The sequence below is a fragment of the Typopeltis vanoorti genome, chromosome 2, assembly GCF_054136105.1.
Source record: "Typopeltis vanoorti isolate ZY-2024b chromosome 2, IOZ_Tvanoo_1.0, whole genome shotgun sequence".
Lineage (NCBI taxonomy): Eukaryota > Metazoa > Arthropoda > Arachnida > Uropygi > Thelyphonidae > Typopeltis > Typopeltis vanoorti.
Window position 1 is genome coordinate 17,935,226 of NC_143550.1, and position 19,372 is coordinate 17,954,597.

General features: G+C 36.4%; 1 protein-coding gene across 4 annotated transcripts in view; it reads left to right on the plus strand.

The window, feature by feature from the left end:
• Window positions 1-19,372, plus strand: part of LOC150108853 (uncharacterized) — a 383,408-nt gene that overhangs the window by 34,417 nt on the left and 329,619 nt on the right. The window contains exon 3 of one of the 4 annotated variants that reach the window (XM_090403785.1): window positions 1,455-1,615. The exons of 2 other annotated variants lie outside the window; for them this stretch is intronic. The gene's annotated coding sequence lies outside the window, so the exon portion shown is untranslated. Of the gene's footprint in view, window positions 1-1,454; window positions 1,616-9,359; window positions 10,045-19,372 lie in introns of all 4 variants that reach the window. One more of the 4 variants, XM_090403777.1, reaches the window with a different exon arrangement.

Here is a 19,372-nt window from a genome sequence, read left to right on the forward strand (position 1 = left end):
ACTCAGACTTGACTCAGCTGGATAGAAGTTTTTTAAAAGAAAAATAAGGTGTCCCTAGGCCAAGATTAAAGAGATCTTTTATGCCATGTCTCCAGTTTGTGTCATAAGCTTTATCCGTGTTAGAAACTAGTCTGAAGACTGAAAATGTTCTCATTTCAGTAAAGCACTCTATACGTTTATAATAAATTTAGTTTAATCCTTTATCCAAGTGTGAGCAAACAAAGTTTGCACCTGAAAGTATCTTCAGGACTGGGGTAAGGTGGTACAACACCGGGCAACTCATTGCAAAGGTAGAGCAAGCTAACATCACTCCTATCTCAGTATCTCCCGTAGTGCAAAACACATCTCCTTGTGGATATGTCTAATGTTATGCCTTAAGGGAAGGGTCACTACCCAGACTAGTTTTGACCTTTATTGAGGTCTCTTCAGTGGGAGCCAGGCCCAAGTGGAGATACCAGGCAGAAGCATTAGCAAGGTCATCTGTACCTATAGGAGTTGCCAAACGGTGTGCCACCTTTTTAATAAATTACTCGTTTTAATAAACTACTAGTTTCCAGAGCACACAAATTCTGTTCCTCTGAAGAATCTTTAAACCAGGAATTAGAAGTTATCAAAAATACAGCCATCCTAAATGGATATAATCCCAAAAACAACTCAAAAAATCATCAGTCACTTCTGCATACATCAAACCAGACAGGAAGAAGTGCATAGGATTCCCATACCTTATGTTAAAGGCATCTCAGAACGTCTTTCTAAAATTATGAAGAAATACAATTTTGCCACTACTTACAAACCTATCAACCAAATTTACAACTTATTACCTTCTCCTAAGGACAAATTCTCACCCTTGATATTACCTGGTGTTTATGAGATTCCATGCTCATGCAAATTATCTTACTTTGGACAGACAGGTAGGTCTGTTCAAAAACGCATCTCGGAACATCAAGACCACATTCGTCTTCTTAAACCGCAGAAATCTGGCCTCTCTCAACACGGAATTGAAAATCCAAACCATAGGATCCATTGGGAAAAGGCTAAACTTTTACATAGATCTTTATTTAAACATGGACGTTTATACAAAGAAAGTTCTGAAGCCCTACTACACAGACCAAACCTAAACCGCAACGACGTTCTTACTATTCCTAAAGTATGGGAAATTATCATACAAAATTGTGTTAAATAATTAATTTTTTTTTTTTTTTTTTTTTTTACTACTTTAGCACGTTATGCACGTTTTCATGAGATTCTGTTGTAATCATGCACCCTGTATGTTATTCCTAATTTTGTTTAAATACTGTACTGATGATGTCCTAAGATATTTAGGATGAAATATTTACAATTAAATAATTTTCACTGTGGTTTATACGTGTGTTTCTTCTAATTATGAATATTGTATGTGGCTCTGTCCCATTGGCACAAAATCTTAGCCACTGCTTCTCTTGTTGCTCTTTCAGTATTAAAATCAAGAGGATACAGTGGCATATCTAGGGGAGATAGCGGTCCATCCTGGGCGGCACTTTGAACCGTTTTGAACTTTTGCAGTTTATTCTAAAATACAGTGTCGAACTCAGTTCCAAATATTGTAATACTGCTGTAAATTTTCCTCACAATTGCTGTAAGTGTTGCTATTTGTGAAAAGAGTTTTTCTAAATTAAAATTAAGAATTCCCTCCATTACTATGAAATATAGACTTTGTCAATGTCATCAATGAAAATCAGAAAAATATCATTTTGGATGTTTTAATTTATTTCCCTATACGTCGTTTTGACTTTCTGTAGTATTTTTGGTACTGTGTATTGAGAGGGGCAGCAAACTCACAGACCGCCCTGGATGCCAAAAGCTCTAGCTATGCCACTGGAAGGATATGAAGTTGTTGCTGAGATGTTGGTAAAATTTTCTCCCAAAGTGTGTGCAATAGCTCTGGGATTAGCAACAATACATCCATCATGTTCCAAAATAGATGTAAAGTGGATACAAAACACACTGTCTTCCGGATTTTATCCCATGCAATTTTTTCACTGGTTGTTTGATTAATTGATGATGTAAATTAGATCCGTGATTGTTTTTGACCGTTGACATCTCATAACATTCTTTTGCCCAAGCATATATTTAAATGCCATTAAGTTTGCTTTGTGGTAGGATATCTAACCCTTGCTCTGATTTGATCTTTTTTTGGCTGCTTGACACTCTAGGTTCCACCACTTTGGAAATCAAGATGAATTTGTTGTAATCGCAGCTGTTGCTGCATTGATAGATGTTTGGCTCACTGCTTGGTATTAAATTTTTAAAGATAGGAAATAGTATTCCAGTCGACCTCATCCATTTTCCACATGGGCATCTGTGTAGGAGGACGTAGTTTCTGTGAAAACATAGTGCAGGTAACAGGGAAACGATTGCTTCCATAGATGTTCTCTTTGACATCCCATATTAGCAGTAAAAAAATGACAGGGGAGCAGATTGTAAGATATATTGCAGACTATGAGTGGGTAGGCATGAAAGAAGATATTGGCTCTATTATTAATAAGGGGAGGGATCATAATTGTCGAGGATGATAAGACCTAGTTTATTAATGTTAACACTATCCCACAGAGTTTAATATTCATTAAAGTCACCCATAGCAAGTATGAGCTGAGGCAGTTGTAATATAAGATTATCAAGTTCCATCTCATTTATCTTATAACCCAGTTGTAAATATATTGAACATACTGTAATAAGAAATCCCATAGATATGCAAATCACTGCTGCTTCCAGAGTATTACTGCTTGCTATAATAGGGATAGCTATTGGGATAGATATTCCACCATGAGCAGGACCATCTCCTTGCATTCAACAGTGAAATTCCTTGAAGTAGGGTCCTCACTGTATTTTAAATATTTCTGCAACAAAATCTTGATATCAGCAATTTGCATGTGAAAATCCACATTTCCATTTTCTACATGGAACTGTTGTGGAAAATTTTTATTTTCTTGTTGTTTATGCTTCATAGGCTTGCCTGATTTCTGGCAGGTTTAATTCTTACCCTTGTCAGATTTATATTTATCAATTGGTTTTGGGAAGTGGATGGCCAGTGTCTATATCTTCTTCTGGAAAAATCTTCAATACATCATCTAGACTACTGTGCTCAGATTTGGTCACCTAGGTTTCTTCTTGATGGGGAGGAGGTGGAGAGGATCCAGAGGCGAGTGACCAAGATGATAGCAGGTCTGTGGAATGAACCGTATGAGAACAGGTTGAGGATTTGTGGGTTGCAAAAATTGGTTGATAGGCGGAGGAGGGGAGATATGATTGAGACATTCAAATTACTGAAGGGTTTCTATAAAATTAATTCAGAAGATATTTTTGAGAACAGGGCTGGTTGTGGGAGGACTAGGGGACATCCATGGAAACTGGGCAAAAGTGTGGTTAGTAAAGGTGTTAGAGCTGGGTTCTTTACTTTTAGAGTAGTGAATGAGTGGAATGCGCTCCCTGAGTCTGTAGTGGATGCTGTGACAGTGAATGAGTTTAAGGCGAGGTATGATAGATACTGTATGAATGTCAAATAGTTGTGATGAATATGATTTGGGCCTCCCTCGATGAGTCTAATGACTCCTGGAGTTGCCTGTAATAATAATAATAATAATAATAATAATAATCATCTGAAGTGTCAAGATCATTTGGTAAGTTTAATTTACTTGCACTGATACTGAAGTATCCATTTTTTCAGTGGAGGTGTCTGATAGTTTATCTTTAAGTGATATCCTTGCTATAATTTTTTGACAAGTGGATTGTCATCGAATGGAACCATTTTTGGAGTTGTTTCTGGAGTGAAACCATAGGTTGTGTGATTGATGTATTCAACAGAGAAGCACACACGAACATAAAGTTCAGGGATTGTGAAATTATTAACTGGGGGAATAGACGGGAGTTTGAGTTGCTGTTGAGAACTACCACCTTTTCAAAATAAGATGATCTCATGACAAGTGTGGTGGTGGCTAACTTCCTGATATGATATACAGTGGTATCTCGCTAATCCGAACTAATAAACACTGTGCTCGTTCGGATTAGCAAATTTCCCCCCAAGAGACAACAATAACTAGCGTTTAAGACAAAAATAATCAGATTCTGATGGTACATCAATTTAATTCTGTAAATAAATGAAGTGACTGATAGAAAAAAGCTACTGTAATGTAAAACTTAAAAAATAATACACTACACAAGTTTATTTCAGTAAAATATTTAGTGTTTGTTGTACTGTATTGTTGAGGATTCTGATTTAATAAAATTGCATAGTTCAAATTAAATTAATAACTTAATTTGCGTGAAAATATCACTTTCTTGTACACAACACAAAAAAAAGTTTTTTGATTTCTTTGTAAAAAAGTCACTGATTTTCTTTTACTTCTTGGAAGCTAAACTTTTTTTGAATGCTTCTTCTCAGAGCTGCATTAGCAATAAAATTTTGTTGAATGGTGTATATCATTCTGATTAGCCCATTCTATATGCATATTAAAACTGTCAACTGCCTCTTCATGTTTTACTTTTTTTTTTTTTTTTTCCGAGTTCTTTAATATCATCATCATCGTCTTCTAATTCATTCTGCAACGTCATATTTATAATTTCAGTATCAAATTTGATTCCAAATTCACTTTCGGTTCTATCTGTAATCCACTCTGTAACATCTGTTTGTGAAATTTCAACATCTGGATTTATATTTTTAACCAAATTATGCACGTTTTGAATTTCCTCTTTTTGTGTATCACTGTTGTTATACTGTACTGTAATAATAATAAAATAAATAATAATTATTAAATAAAATGACAGTACACAAAATAATAATACGTAATAAATAAAACTTTTTTTCTTTCAAACCGCAGTTTGGATTACTGGAGGGTTTGGACTAAAGAGGTTCGGATTAGCGAGATACCACTGGATTTCATTCTGTTTTAATCTTTTGTATTTCATTTTCATTTTTCTGTCAGGAGTAAGTTGGATTAACTCCCTGACAATTGACACATTTAGCTTTCTTTGCATAGCAAGATTTGTTATGTTCTTTACTACCACATTGGGCACAAGTGGTAGAGTCACTACAGGCAGTTTGGGGTTGTCCATATTTTTGACATTTAAAGCAACTTAGTGAATTAAAATGTAGTCTAACAGGACAGTTGAGATACCCTGCTCTTACAGATGCTGGAGGCTTAGGTGTATCAAAAGGAAGGATAATGTTCCAGGTCAGGACAAGGTGACCATCCCTACGAATCAGAATGTGCCTCATACCTGTTGTTCTTTGATCATTAAACTCTGAACATATATCCTCATTTGGAAAATCAGTGATATCACTCCTCTAGAAGAGTTAGTTTAGTGTTTTCTGAGGAGTTAATAATTTCTGTAATTGGTATTCCGCCCAATGATGTTGCTTTCAGTAATTTTTATGAGTGTTGCTGACATGTTTCAACAAGGATATCACCAGAATTTAGTTTCTTAACTATTTTGGGAGATCCTGCTACTCCTTATAAACCCTTCTGAATAAAGCCAACATTTTCCCTGTTGGTTTTTCACTTGTTGCATGGGCCCATGTTAAGGCCCCAGAAACTGGCACCCTAACAAGGATGAAGAATTCATGCTCAAGGGATTTTTTGTTCGGTGCCAGAGCTTCCCCCCCCCCCCCCCCAACATGGAGCTGCACATGGATGCTTCACTGACTGGCCAGTAATGATTGTGCTCAGGAATGGAAAATCAGGGTGCTATGTTAGCACTACAGCAATCCTTGTATCCTAGCCCCAGACCATGGGTGAGAGACTTACTGCAAGACCGTTGACCCTTGCAGGCAAGCCCACTAACCAAATGATCCTGCCTGGGCCATTGAGGACTGCCTGTTCTGCCAAAGTAGAGGCAGGATGGACAGTTATGGATCCTCCTTTCTGATGTCCACAGGTCACACCACACAGTGACAGGGTATTGGATCCCAATGATGGTGGTCCAAAACCAGTATCTTGTATTTATTATTATTACAGTAATCTCCATGGAATCAGACTTATTACAAGGCCTGCTCAACCAGCAACATGTCTATCATATTGAACTTTGAAATCATTTACACTCCCTGCATTCACAGCATACTACAGTACATGTGTTTCACTCACCAAGAATTCTCCATATAAAATAACTTGCACCCTTCTTTCCACATGTTTATACAATTTCCAGGGATGGCTTCTTGTTCTTCCCATCTTACTGTGCACTCTTTTTATAATTCCTTCTCTAATAATCTGGTAAGATCTCTTAATAAACTTTGAAGGTCTCTATCATATCTCATATTTTCCTCACATCCACCAAACTGTAATCCACATTACCTTCTAACCACTCTGTATAACTGACTCTCTGGAATACTGATATTGCTTTATCTTTGAATCTTCTCTAGTGTTTCCACATCACAATGAAATCTAGGTGACTTAGTTTGAGGACGTCCATGTGTGTGTCTGACCAGTGCCTTATATTGAGGCACCACCACCTCCTTATCCATACGTGTTAATGTACTTTTTATTGTAGCAGCAATATGATGTGCAGCCTTTGCAAAGTTCTGAGGGGAAAAGTATACCCTCAAAACTTTAGTCAACTGTCTACCATCACTCTAAGATCCTTAATCTCATTCACTTCCTGAAGCACAACTCCACCAGCATAGCATGTAGCCTTATATCTCTGCACTTCCAAGTATAGCACTTTGCATTTATAATATTTGCTGTTGTTTCTTTATATTATTAGTGGGTGTGGGTGATATATTTGCCTCTGCCTGCCTGCTTTGTATTATTAACATATGTTGTGTATTATTGTTTTCTGTTTTGTTAAAAATTAAGAAAATTTCTTTTTGTAGTGTGGCATAATTTTGCAGTCAACAGACATATATTTTGAGGCTTCATATTGTTTTCTTATCTGTATCATATTTATTACCATGTTGCAGTGTGACATGATTGTCACACCTTCTGATGTCAGTCATGGGAAACATAGGTCATGTAGTGCATTGATTTGTGAATGATCGCAGAACAGTAGCTTTCTTAACATTAATCTTAGTATGGAATATTTGCGATACTGTATCCTTCGAAAAATGGCATGCATGTATACATTTATGCAGAGTACTGTACTTCTGATTATATAAACCAGAATAAGTCATATATTGTTTGTCTCAATGCCATAGTAATTGCTTATGCTATGTTGATTGCTGCTTTGTAAGAAATTGAAGGCAGTATAATTATTTCTGTTGAGTTAATTCTAAGGGAAAAAAAATCTGCTTTCTTCTTGAGCAGTGTTTGTGTTGATATGTTTGTTATCAGCGAGTTGTGGTCAGTGTTCCTTCATAATTCTGATACTTTTGAACAGCATAATGCACTTAAAGATCAGAATTCAGCTGAATTATTTCTGTTTTTCTTTCTAAAGGTAAATATTTGTTATTAGTTCTGTATGTAATTTCTCTTTTGCAGCTGAAAAGTTAGTTTAAATATCATTATACCTGGGAGCTCAGATGGAGAATGCTCTTTGGCTGGATGGTTGGTTGATTTTGAATTTATGGCTGAACAACTCAGGCTATGAGACCAGTGTATTATGTCTATTAATTGTATGTGTTCTAATGGCTAGTTTGCCTATTTTGTGGGATGAAAAACCACAGTTTCTGAAAGGAAAAATCCTCCTGCTACTTCTGTATGCTCTTTGGCTGGAGAGACCTGGGTTCAAATCCTGTCTAAGATGAAGGACCTTAATAACGGCTTTTCATCTGAAGATGAATTAGCTGTTCTCATACTGAGGTAGCAGGATTTTTTCCTCCTGGAAAAAAGTTTTTCATTCTGTAACACAGGTAAACTAGCCAGAAGAACAGGTGCAGTCAACAGACAGTACACCGGCCTTTCACATTCTTGGTTGCTTAATGTTGATAATGGCTGCTCTACATTTCACTATTAGTAAGCATAAAATTATGTGTTTTGGCATAAGATTTCCAGTGGCATATTATGAGTGGAATTATACTATCAGAAGAAACTGATGAGAATGAAGGTTGCACAGCAAAGATTGCAAATATGACTTGGGATAATTGATATGCTGAAATGAACATTGATAATAAGGAATACTTTGCTTTTTATACAAGACCTGGATATGATTGCTAGACTATTGTGGAGGTTTGGTCTCCTGGGTTCCAAGGGGATGAAGCTGGGGAGAGGGTACAGAGATGAGTAACAAAGTTGATATTGGAATTATGGAATGTAGATTATAAGACATGACAATTGCAGATGCTTGTAAACAGGAGAAAGGGGGATCTTATGATAGTCTTATGAACAGAATTCTGAAAGGGTATTATAGGATTTTTCATTATATGGAGTACGGATAGGACATGGATCGTCTGTTAAAGTTAAGCATATTCGTGATTAAGAAAGTATTAAAAGCTACATTTTTCTCTTATAGAGCAGTGAGTGAATGGAACAGTTTGCCTGTCAAAGTAGTGAGCATATCTATCATGATTGAGTTTAACAGAAAGTATGACTATTGGTGTGGGCAATGTATTGCCTCCGTTAATGATTCTTGGAGATCTGTAATGGCACAAATTTTGTATCATGTTTGTGGTGGTTTTAGCCAATGCAGAATATAATTTGGTCAGTTACATCTCAAGTTACCAGTTGATCATCATTCGTTCAAGTTGCTATATAATAATAGGGTACACTGCGAGAAAGTGAAGATTGAGCATTGGGTCAGAAGACCTAGTCACTTTTCTACATATCTTAGGCTATGTGAATGTCTTCTTCTGGTTATCTGTCTTTGACCTTATAAATTTTTGCTAATTTTTTTAGATGATAATTCCAGCCACAAAAGGTTTCTGCCCTTTTCCAGCAGGCACTGAAACATGGTCTAACGGTGATGTCAGGAAACTTCAAAGTGAAGCCAATCTGTCATTCTGAGAACTCGAGAACATTGAAGAATATGATTCTCTTGACTTCCAGTGAAAGTTTTCAGGGTTGGTTTTGGAATTATTTGGTATGCCCATAGTAAAGAAATAACTTCAGGCTAGGTACTTGGAAAAAAGCGCTCCTATTTGTCAATAATGCATTAGCCTCGATTTTTCAACTGGTGTGCTGCAAGATTTGTGAAAACAAATTAATAGAAAGAAATAATGTCATAATTTGCGCATTTATTTATTAGTGTCTGGTCTTCTATCTGCACCTGAAGCTCCCTTATTTATATTTTACAGAACTTACGGTTGGTGAATCGGTTTAAAATTGTGTGTTAATTAGCTTTAATCTTTTGATAAGTGTGTTCACAAATAACTTCATTTAATGCTCTTATTTTTAAGGTAACTGGTAAGAGTTCTTTTATTTTATTATTTTTTTCATTCAGTTAATTTTATTCAATAGCATTCCTTTAACATGGATAAATTTGTAATAAAAAACAAAAATTTGAAGACAATGAAGAAAGTAGGTAGTACGTCGAAAGAAGAAAGTGAAGCTAGTTTTTCCCAGCACATCAGCAGCTGATACCATATCTAGTTCTGGTTCTTCTAAAACTTAATTAAAAACTAACGTTCGGCATTACGACGAAAATTATTTGTCGTTTGACTTTATTTCCAGTCAAGAAGATCTGCCATGTCCTACATGCATAGTCTATGGCGAAAAATTAGCAAACAACGCTATGGTTCCAAGTAAATTAAAAAGACATTTACAATCGAAACATTCTCACTTGAGTGAAAAACGGCTGAATATATTAAAAGACTTGTACCGGATAAAACTATTCAACCAAAAAGATGGACTAAATTTGTAACTGTGTCTGAAAAAGCTCAAGAAGCCAGTTACACAATCGCAGAAATTGTTGTTAAAAAAAATGAAATCTCACACAATTGCAAAATCTGTAATTCTGACAGCATTTTCCACATCATATTTGTGCTAATCAAGCTTTTCTGCAATGAATATTATTAAGAATAAAAATAGATCGCAGCTGGAAGCCTTGGAAGATGATTTAAGAGTATGCCTATCTAAAATTTGACCTCGCACAAAAGACATTCTGAAACAACATCAAGCTCAGATTCATTAAAATTAACTGCAAGTATGTATATTATTTAATACATTTAATATTCATTTGAAAAAATCAATAAAAAGTTTTAAAAATAATTTTGAGTATTGTTTTTCTTACTCAAAATGTCAAAAATATAGTTTACATTTTTTTTAGCAAAAAGGATAAGTAATTACTATTATTAATATCTTGTATGTATAAATCAATCAAAATGATGCCTATTTTTTGCCAGATTGTCAAAAAATTAAAAGAATATATTTTTAGTGTGCTGCAGAATTTTAATAATTATTCTAGGTGTGCCATATTATGAAAAAGGTTGAAAATCACTGCATTAGCCCATAGCTTTAATCTTAAAATTCCCTATGATTAAAAAAAAAACTGAAGTTTATGCTGAGCACCACCTTGTTGATTCATCTGCTGTATCAGCATGTTGTTGCAAACTTTGTACCATGAGCTAGCATCCAAACATTGTTTTGTGCTGATCAGAAAAACCAAGCAGACATTAAAAGAATTCTAGAAGAGTTAAAACGACAGATGCTAACTAGAGGTGACATTGACAAAGCATTGAGAGAATGTTGGCCAGAAATTGTGTCTAATTTTTGAACTCTTTAACAACAAAAAGAAACTGAAGAAGTGGCACAGCTTGGAGTAAATCTCTGCCTTGAGATGACATTGGAAGATGTGGAGGAGTTTGACCAATCTCATTACAAAGACCTCTTTGAAGGGGAACACCTTTATGCCAAAGAATGTTTGCTTCAGAACCTTTATGCAGTGACTAAAAATGAACTAGTGATTCAAAATCTGAAGGAAATTGTTCTGGAGAGAGAGACACAGACTGAAGTCATATGTTCCTGCCCATGGACAAGATCATGCTTAGTCATATCTTTAACAACAAAAAGAAACTGAAGAAGTGGCACAGCTTGGAGTAAATCTCTGCCTTGAGATGACATTGGAAGATGTGGAGGAGTTTGACCAATCTCATTACAAAGACCTCTTTGAAGGGGAACACCTTTATGCCAAAGAATGTTTGCTTCAGAACCTTTATGCAGTGACTAAAAATGAACTAGTGATTCAAAATCTGAAGGAAATTGTTCTGGAGAGAGAGACACAGACTGAAGTCATATGTTCCTGCCCATGGACAAGATCATGCTTAGTCATATCAGTGGGATCAGTGATTATTGATTATAAATGAGAATAAGATTAATGAGATGAATGATTTTATTATTATTTTCTTGACCTTCATGGAATGTTAGCCAGAAATTGTTCTTGTTATTCAAATACTCTTGAAGAGCCAAAATATCGGCACTATTACTAATAACCCTACAAAGCTTTACATCATCTGAAAACAACTGAACATCTCCCTTGTAGTTTTGTGACAATATCATTGACATAAATATTGAACAGCAATGGTCCAAGGATTTGAACCCTTTGGAACTCCACGTGTAACCTTCCTACTCCCTGATACTGCTCCCCCATATACAACTCTCTGATATCTATCAGAGAGCCAATGACCAATCCAGTCCACTTTCCAAACCCATATGATACAACTTAAAAATTAAAAGAATATATTTTATTTATTTTAGTTTTTAGAATGACAAAAAATCAATTTGTCATGTGGCACACTGTCAAATGCCTTGGGGGGGAAAAAAACGACAGTGTATGCCTTACCTTCATTCACTGCCCTTGTTACTCTATCGGAAAAGGTAACCAGATTACTAAAACCAGAGCACCTTTAACAAATGCATGTTGGCCTGCATAAATGATGTTATCGTCATCTGAATAATTCTGTACACGAGATCTTACCAATTTCTCCAGAATCGTAACAACTGCAGATGAAATGCTCTGGATTAGAGATAATGTTGAAAGTTTTTCAACTTGGTTATATTATGAATTAAAGATGCCAAGAAATTACATTCTTGGTTTAATCCTTTATCCAAGTGAGTGTATCAAGTGATCTTTCAACTATCTCTAATCCAGAGTATTTTAGTAATAAGATGTGACACCTTTTGGCTACTTGTATATATCTGAAAATATGACTTCTGCATTACTTCAACCTTAGTATCTCTTCTGGGTCTGGCTCCCACTGATGAGACCACAGTAAAGGTCGAAACCAGTCTGGGTAGTGACCATTCCCATAATGCATAGCATTATATATGTCTGTAAGGATTTGTGCTTTGGATACTAAGGCAAGTGATGTGAAGTCATTAGCCTCCATATATAAGTTGCCTAGTCATGAAGTTACTTCACGTGGAAACTTTGTTTGCTTACACTTGGATAAAAGATTAAACCAAGAATATAATTTCTTGGCAACTTTAATTCATGTTAATGAGGTGTATTGTTGAGAAGGTGGCAGTATTAAAGAAAATAGCACACCTGTCTTTTCTGTATACTTTAACACTATATAAAAAAGATGAGTATTATTATTTTTTTGTGTTGTTATTATTATTATGATTATTTTTTGTGTTAAACTGGACTGTTCCAGTCTCATGCCATTACTTTCTTGGTCTTACGGTTCTTTTTTTTTTTTTTTTTTTATAACTGTACAATGATTTTGGAAGTCTGCTATTGTCCATTTGATTTAGATGTATCCATTTTTGTTTATATTCACTAATGTAATAATTTATTGGTTTTTATATTTAAAGATCGAGATTTCTTCATTTGTTCTGCATGGTATATTCAGCTGTTTTTTTTTAGAAATTTCATTTCTGTAGTGTGGATTCATTTTTCATCCTTTTACAGTCCATGTTTTGCTTCTATGTAATGAAGTTGGTTTCGACAGCACAGAATGTTTTTGTTAGAAATGGCTCAAATATGTTATTATGCCATTTATTTTTTCAAATATGTTATTATGCCATGTTTTTTTTTTATATATAAGATGAAATATCAACAGTTTGGTGGTGGGGAAAGGGGGAGACTTCTCCTTTAAACTAGTCTAACAGCCAGCTAAATCTCCCCCCTCCCCAACCACCAAACTGTTGATACTTCATCTTGTATATAAAAAAAAAACATGGTCAATTTTAACCTGGATTGCAATGTTAATAATAGTTCTTTTTGAAACTACCTGGTATGAGGTGAAGTCTAATATGATCAAACACATGGTGGGATGTTACAGACCTAGTGGATCAATTGCTGGTGGTGATGAAATGTATTAGCAAATCAACCTGATGAATGCTAAACAAGTAATCAGCATTGGTGACTTCAGTTATTCAAACATTGATTGGGTAGTGGTGAAATCTCATGAGAAGAGTGAACCAAATTTACAAAGCTGTTGCAAGACAACTTCCTCAAGCAGCATGTGACCAAAGCAACTTAAGGTCAAGGAATATTAGACCTGATTATAATGTAAGAAAGGGGGGGGGGTTCTGTAAAAGACATGACTGTTCTGTCTGGTTGGTGACAGTGATTGTGCTGTACTGATGTGGGAAGTAGCTGGGTGCATATGGACATTCCATTTAGAAAAGGTTACATGCTGAACTTCAAAGTAAGAATGCTAGGTTTGATCTCATGGTATTGATTTGCTAGATGAGAAGGATGTTGGCAGTGTATGGGAAGCATTTAAAATAATTCTTACATGCAATATTGGAATGTGTCCCTGGGGGGGGGTGAAAAATAAATAGGATGGAAGTGAAATGGATGTGCAATCTTATTAAGCAAGAGAATCTTAAAAGATGTGGATGTCATGCATAAGGATGTCAGTTATGAAAATTTTGAGGTTCAGGCCAGAAGAGTTACAACTATTGTATGAAATGCTAAGTGTGAGTATGGGGGAAAAAAAAAACAAAAAAAACATTGCCTCTGCAACCTAAAGACAACCCGAAATAATTCTATTATGTTGTGAGTATGAACATGAAAGAATAACTCTTGTCAATGCAGATGGCATATGGATGGCAGATGCAGAAGAGATGGTTCAACTACTGAAGCCTTTAAGGTATGTAACATTGAGCTTACTGTTACAGAGAAGTATTACAAGAATTGAATAAGAATTTGACAATAGGATCTGATTGGATATTACCAGAGATGATAACAAATAGTGTCCATTTGAACTGACTGTGCTTTTGACCTGCTTGTATAGTTTGATTCTTAGTACAGGGAAAATTCCACAGGAGTGGAAAGAATGTTGGTTAATTCCATTGCACACAGTGGTGGTGGTGCGAAGACTGATGAGTCTGATTATTGACTTGTCAGTATCTCTGAAGTGTTGAGTGAAGATTTTGGAAAAGTTTTTTAGAGCTCAGATAGAGAAATGGGTTGACAGAGAATTTATACTTTGCCATGAACATCATGGTTTACTAGAAGAAAGTCATGTTTGAGTAACTTGATCACATTTTATGATATTGAATGGCTTCTAATGGGACTATATTGATCAAGTACATATAATAAACAACTATGTTATACCAACTAGTTTCACCAACTAAGGCTAACTAACATAGAGAAGGAATTCCCCTCCCGAATTATTAAAGAAGTCACAGCATTTGCCTGCTGTATACAAAACCTTAACAGGAACCAAGGACTAATTTTGCCCATGATCTGGAAGACCCTTATTAGATCTCTTAACTCACCAGAAATGAATTACAGTGCCAACTATAGAACGTTCCTAAATAACAACAAGTGAGATCATGCACGCTCTATGCATGTATTGTACGCGCTCTGTTCTTTGTCTAATATAATTGGAATCAGTTGATTATAGTAACAGTTTTTTTACTTTTTAGTGCCTTATCAGTTATATACCCTGAAGATGCCAACAGCCTTAGTTGGTGAAGCTAGTTGGTATAACATAGTTGTTTATTATATGTACTTGATCAATATAGTCCCATTAGAAGTCATTCCATAGCTTTTATGGTCAAGAAAATTAAACATTTTTTTAACATTTTATGATATTACTATTGAGTTAAGCAATGGGAATTGATATACCATGATGCTTTTGATAGAATATAGTATGGAAGGCTGTTGCATCAGTTGAAAGATATGGGATTGGATTATATATAAACTATCTGCTTATTATTATTATTCAGGCCTCCATGGAGTCAAGAGACTCATCCTGGGAGGTCCTTCTTAGGAAACACAATCTATCATACCACTCCTTGAACTCATTGATCATTCTTGCTCTCACCACTCTCTCAGGAAATGCATTCCACTCCTCACCCTCCTGCTCACAGCATCCTTTCGTAACTTCCAGGGATGGCTCCTTGTCATCGCTCCTTCCCACTGTTTCACCAAGCAAAAGAACTCCCCAATGTCTACCCTGTAACTGCCTCTCAACAGTTTAAAAGTCTCGATCATATCACCTCTCCTTCTATCGACCAAACTCTGCAGTCCATATTCCGTCAGCCAATCCTCATAACTGACATTGTACAGTCATGAAACCAGCTTTGTTATCTGCCTCTGTACCCTTTCTACAGTTAATTTATCCCTTTCAAATCCTGGGGACTAAATTTGAGAACAATAGTCTAAGTGTGGTCTGATCAGGATCTTATACAACGGAATGATAGCTCTTTTATCTCTGCAGGTCAGCATCCTTCTCAGTATTGCAGCAATCCTCTGGGTTACCTTCACCACCTTTGCAAAATATGCTCCCTGAATTTCAGGTTTCTATCAATCATCACCCCCCCCCCCAGATCTCTTGTCTCCCCTACTTCCTTCAGTACAACTCCTCCAATTGATGGATCCCAAATCAGCTGCTCCAATGCAGCCTCCCATTGATGGATCCCAAACTTCAAGACTACATTTTGCTGCATTAAACTGACACCCCCCATTCATTTGCAATTTGTCTAGTTTATTCAAATCCTCTTGCAGGGCTGCCACATCGTACTATTACTAATAACCCTTCCTAACTTCACAAACAATCTGCAAACAACTGAATATTCCCCTGCAATCCACTGACAATATGATCGATATAAAGATTAAACAATACAGATCCCAGTACTACTGGTCCCTGTGGAACCCTACTTGTAACCTTCTTCCACCTTGATATTGACCCACCGTACACAATTTTCTGATACCTATCAGATAGCCAATCCTGAATCCAGTTGACTAACTGACATCTAAACCCATGTGCTGCAACTTAAATATCAGCTTTTCATGTGGTACCTTGTCAAATGCTTTTACATTATCCAAAAAATATGGCAGAAGATGCCTTTCCCTTATCAACTGCTCTTTTCACATTATTAAAAAAAAAGGCAATCAAATTACTAAAGCAAGAGCTCCCCTTAACAAATCCATCTTGACTCTCACAGATAACATTGCCATCATCTGCCCATCGCTGTATATGGTCCCTCAAAAAATTTTTGCAGGATCTTAACTACTGATGAACACAAACTGGTCTATAATTTGACACTTCCAGTCAGCTACCACCTTTATAAAATGGCACTATCTTACCCTCATTCCACTCCTTGGGTACCCTTCCATGATCAGACTTTCATTGAAAAGCAAGGTCAACAGACTGTCAGTTCTTTAGCACATTCTCTGAAAACCTGTGGTGAACTTTCATTCTGCTTTATTGACATTCAGAATACTCAGTATTTGAAACACACTTTTCTCTTGCACCTCTAAACCTTGAACTTGCCCTATCCCTATAGTATTAAAACCTGTTTCTCCAGGATGAAATACTCCAATAAAATATTCATTGAATAACTCCACTATGTCCTCTGCATCACTCACTCTACTCCACCACCACCACCACATTGTCCCTTCCTATTCTGTCTAAAAATGCTGTATCCTGCTACTTCTATTCCTGTTATTATATCATCTTCCATCAACCACGTCTTGGAGATCCCAATAATCTTCAGACAGGCTGATGCTATCAGGCCACCAATTCATCTCCTTTATTCCAGATACTCTAGGCATTAGTATAAAGAATAAAAATGACACTGTCTCTACACCTGTTATTATCCCCTCAGGACTCCACTGGACTCAGTATTACCTGATGTATTCCCCCTTCTCCCAAGCACCTATTCCAACAAGAGCCCACCCCTGCTACCATCCACCCTGATAATTCTAGTTTCCCAGCATTTACACACTAACTTATAATAAATTTAGTTTAATCCTTTATCCCAGTGAGAGCAAACAAAGGTAGGACTGAATATAGTGTTGTACTATCTTACCTGGGTAAGTAGTACAACACCAGGCAACTCGTAGCAAAGGTGGAGCAAGATACCAAATCCTAACCCAGTATCTCCCAAAATGCGAAACGTCATGCATTAAGAGATTGGCCACTACCCAGACTAGTTTCGACCTTTATTGTGAGGTCTCTTCAGTGGAAGCCAGGCCCAGAGTTGGAGATACCAGGTAGAAGCAGTAGCAAGGTCATCTTTACCTATAGGAGTTGCCAAAAGGTTTGCCACCTTTTTTTTTTTTATCAAATTACTCTGGATTTAGAGAAAGATGTTGAAAGTTTATTTTTCACTAGGTTAGAATATAATAAATTTAGTTTAATCCCCTATCCCAGTGAGAGCAAACAAAGTTTTGCACCTTTGCTACGAGTTGCCTGGTGTTGTGCTACTTACCCAGGTAAGATAGTTCAACACTATATTCAGTCCTGAAGATATTTTCAGGTGCAAACTTTGTTTGCTCTCACTGGGATAAAGGATTAAACTAAATTTATTATATTCTAACCTAGTGAAAAATAAACTTTCAACATCTTTCTCTAAATCCAGAGTAATTTGATAAAAAAAAAAAAAAAAAAAAAAAAAAAAAAAAAAAAAAAAAAGGTGACAAACCTTTTGGCAACTCCTATAGGTAAAGATGACCTTGCTACTGCTTCTGCCTAATATCTCCAACTCTGGGCCTGGCTCCCACTGAAGAGACCTCAATAAAGGTCGAAACTAGTCTGGATAGTGGCCAATCAATCATAACAATCTTAATTCATAACAGTATACATATCCGCAAGGAGATGTGTTTTGCATTTTGGGAGATACTGGGTTAGGAGTGTTGGTAGCTTGCTCCACCTTTGCTACAAGTTGCCTGGTGTTGTACTATCTTACCCAGGTAAGATAGTAGAACACTATATTCAGTCCTGAAGATATTTTCAGGTGCAAACTTTGTTTGCTCTCACTGGGATAAAGGATTAAACTAAATTTATTATATTCTAACCTAGTGAAAAATAAACTTTCTACACACTAACTTGTTCAGAGAACAGCAATCTCTCCAGATGCCAAATCCTTCCTCATTCAAATGCAGGTGGTCTCTTGCATACATTTCCTTTCTGTTCCTCAAATGCCCTCCAAGCATCCACATATTCTAAGCCTCTCTTTTGACACATTCTGGCTATCATGCTATTCGTTATTAATGCTCTTCTCCTCAACTCATGATTATCATACCTGGGCAACACACACACACACTACCTTCACTCTCTGAGTTTTCTTCCGTACAACCTCAAGCATGAATTTCAGATCTCTTGCCACCTGATTCACACTGCCTCTCAAGTCATTCATGCCGACCATCACAATCATCTCATCCACCCTTTCACCCTGCTTAATTTCCATAGCCACATTTTCTATCATTCCTCCAGGCAAACTGTCTTGCACACCATTGATCATTGAGTCTCCATACATCACACTTCTTACCACTGTTCCTTGATTGCTCACCTGCATATCTCTCTCTCTTCTAACATTTTCTCTCTGTTCTCCTACTTACCTGCCGTCCTTGCATCTCTCTCTCCCTAGTTCCAGCACTCCCTTGTATTCTTCTCATTCCCTCTCTTCTGTTGTTTCTGTCTCTCCTCTTCTATCATTACCATAATCCCCTTTCACTTCTACTGTGATTCACCTTGCATTCATCTCTTCTATTTGCTTAATCTTCATCTATCACACTTCCCAACTCTTTCCCAAGACGTTCCACCTCTTTCAGCACATCTGTCTCTCTCTCTGCAAGCTACCCACTCTTGCTTGCCATTCATCCTCTCAACTAAGACCATCTCCAAAAACTTCTTAATAATTCAGACTTTCCACACTCTTCAGTTTTATTTTTTCATTTATATTTCATTCGTTATCCTCACCCTCTATCTGAGGAAACACTAATCTCCAACTCACAAAGTTCTTCCCATTTCTTACATTTTCTGCATATATGTACTGTATTTCCCCCCATCTTTCACCTGTTCCATATCCAACTGCTGGGATGCATACACACCACAAGCACTCATACCACAAAATCCCATAGTATGCTATGCAAAATGTAGTCCTTAAATGGAGGAGGACTTGGTGACATGTCATTAGTAATTTGAGCTGCAACTGCCACCATCATTCAAATGGTACCGAATACTAGGAACTACCAAAACTATACTAAAAACTCTGCTATATTATATGCTCTACTATAAGCTATACTTATAAGTATGAACTATACCATATTACAGCTATATTAAATAATG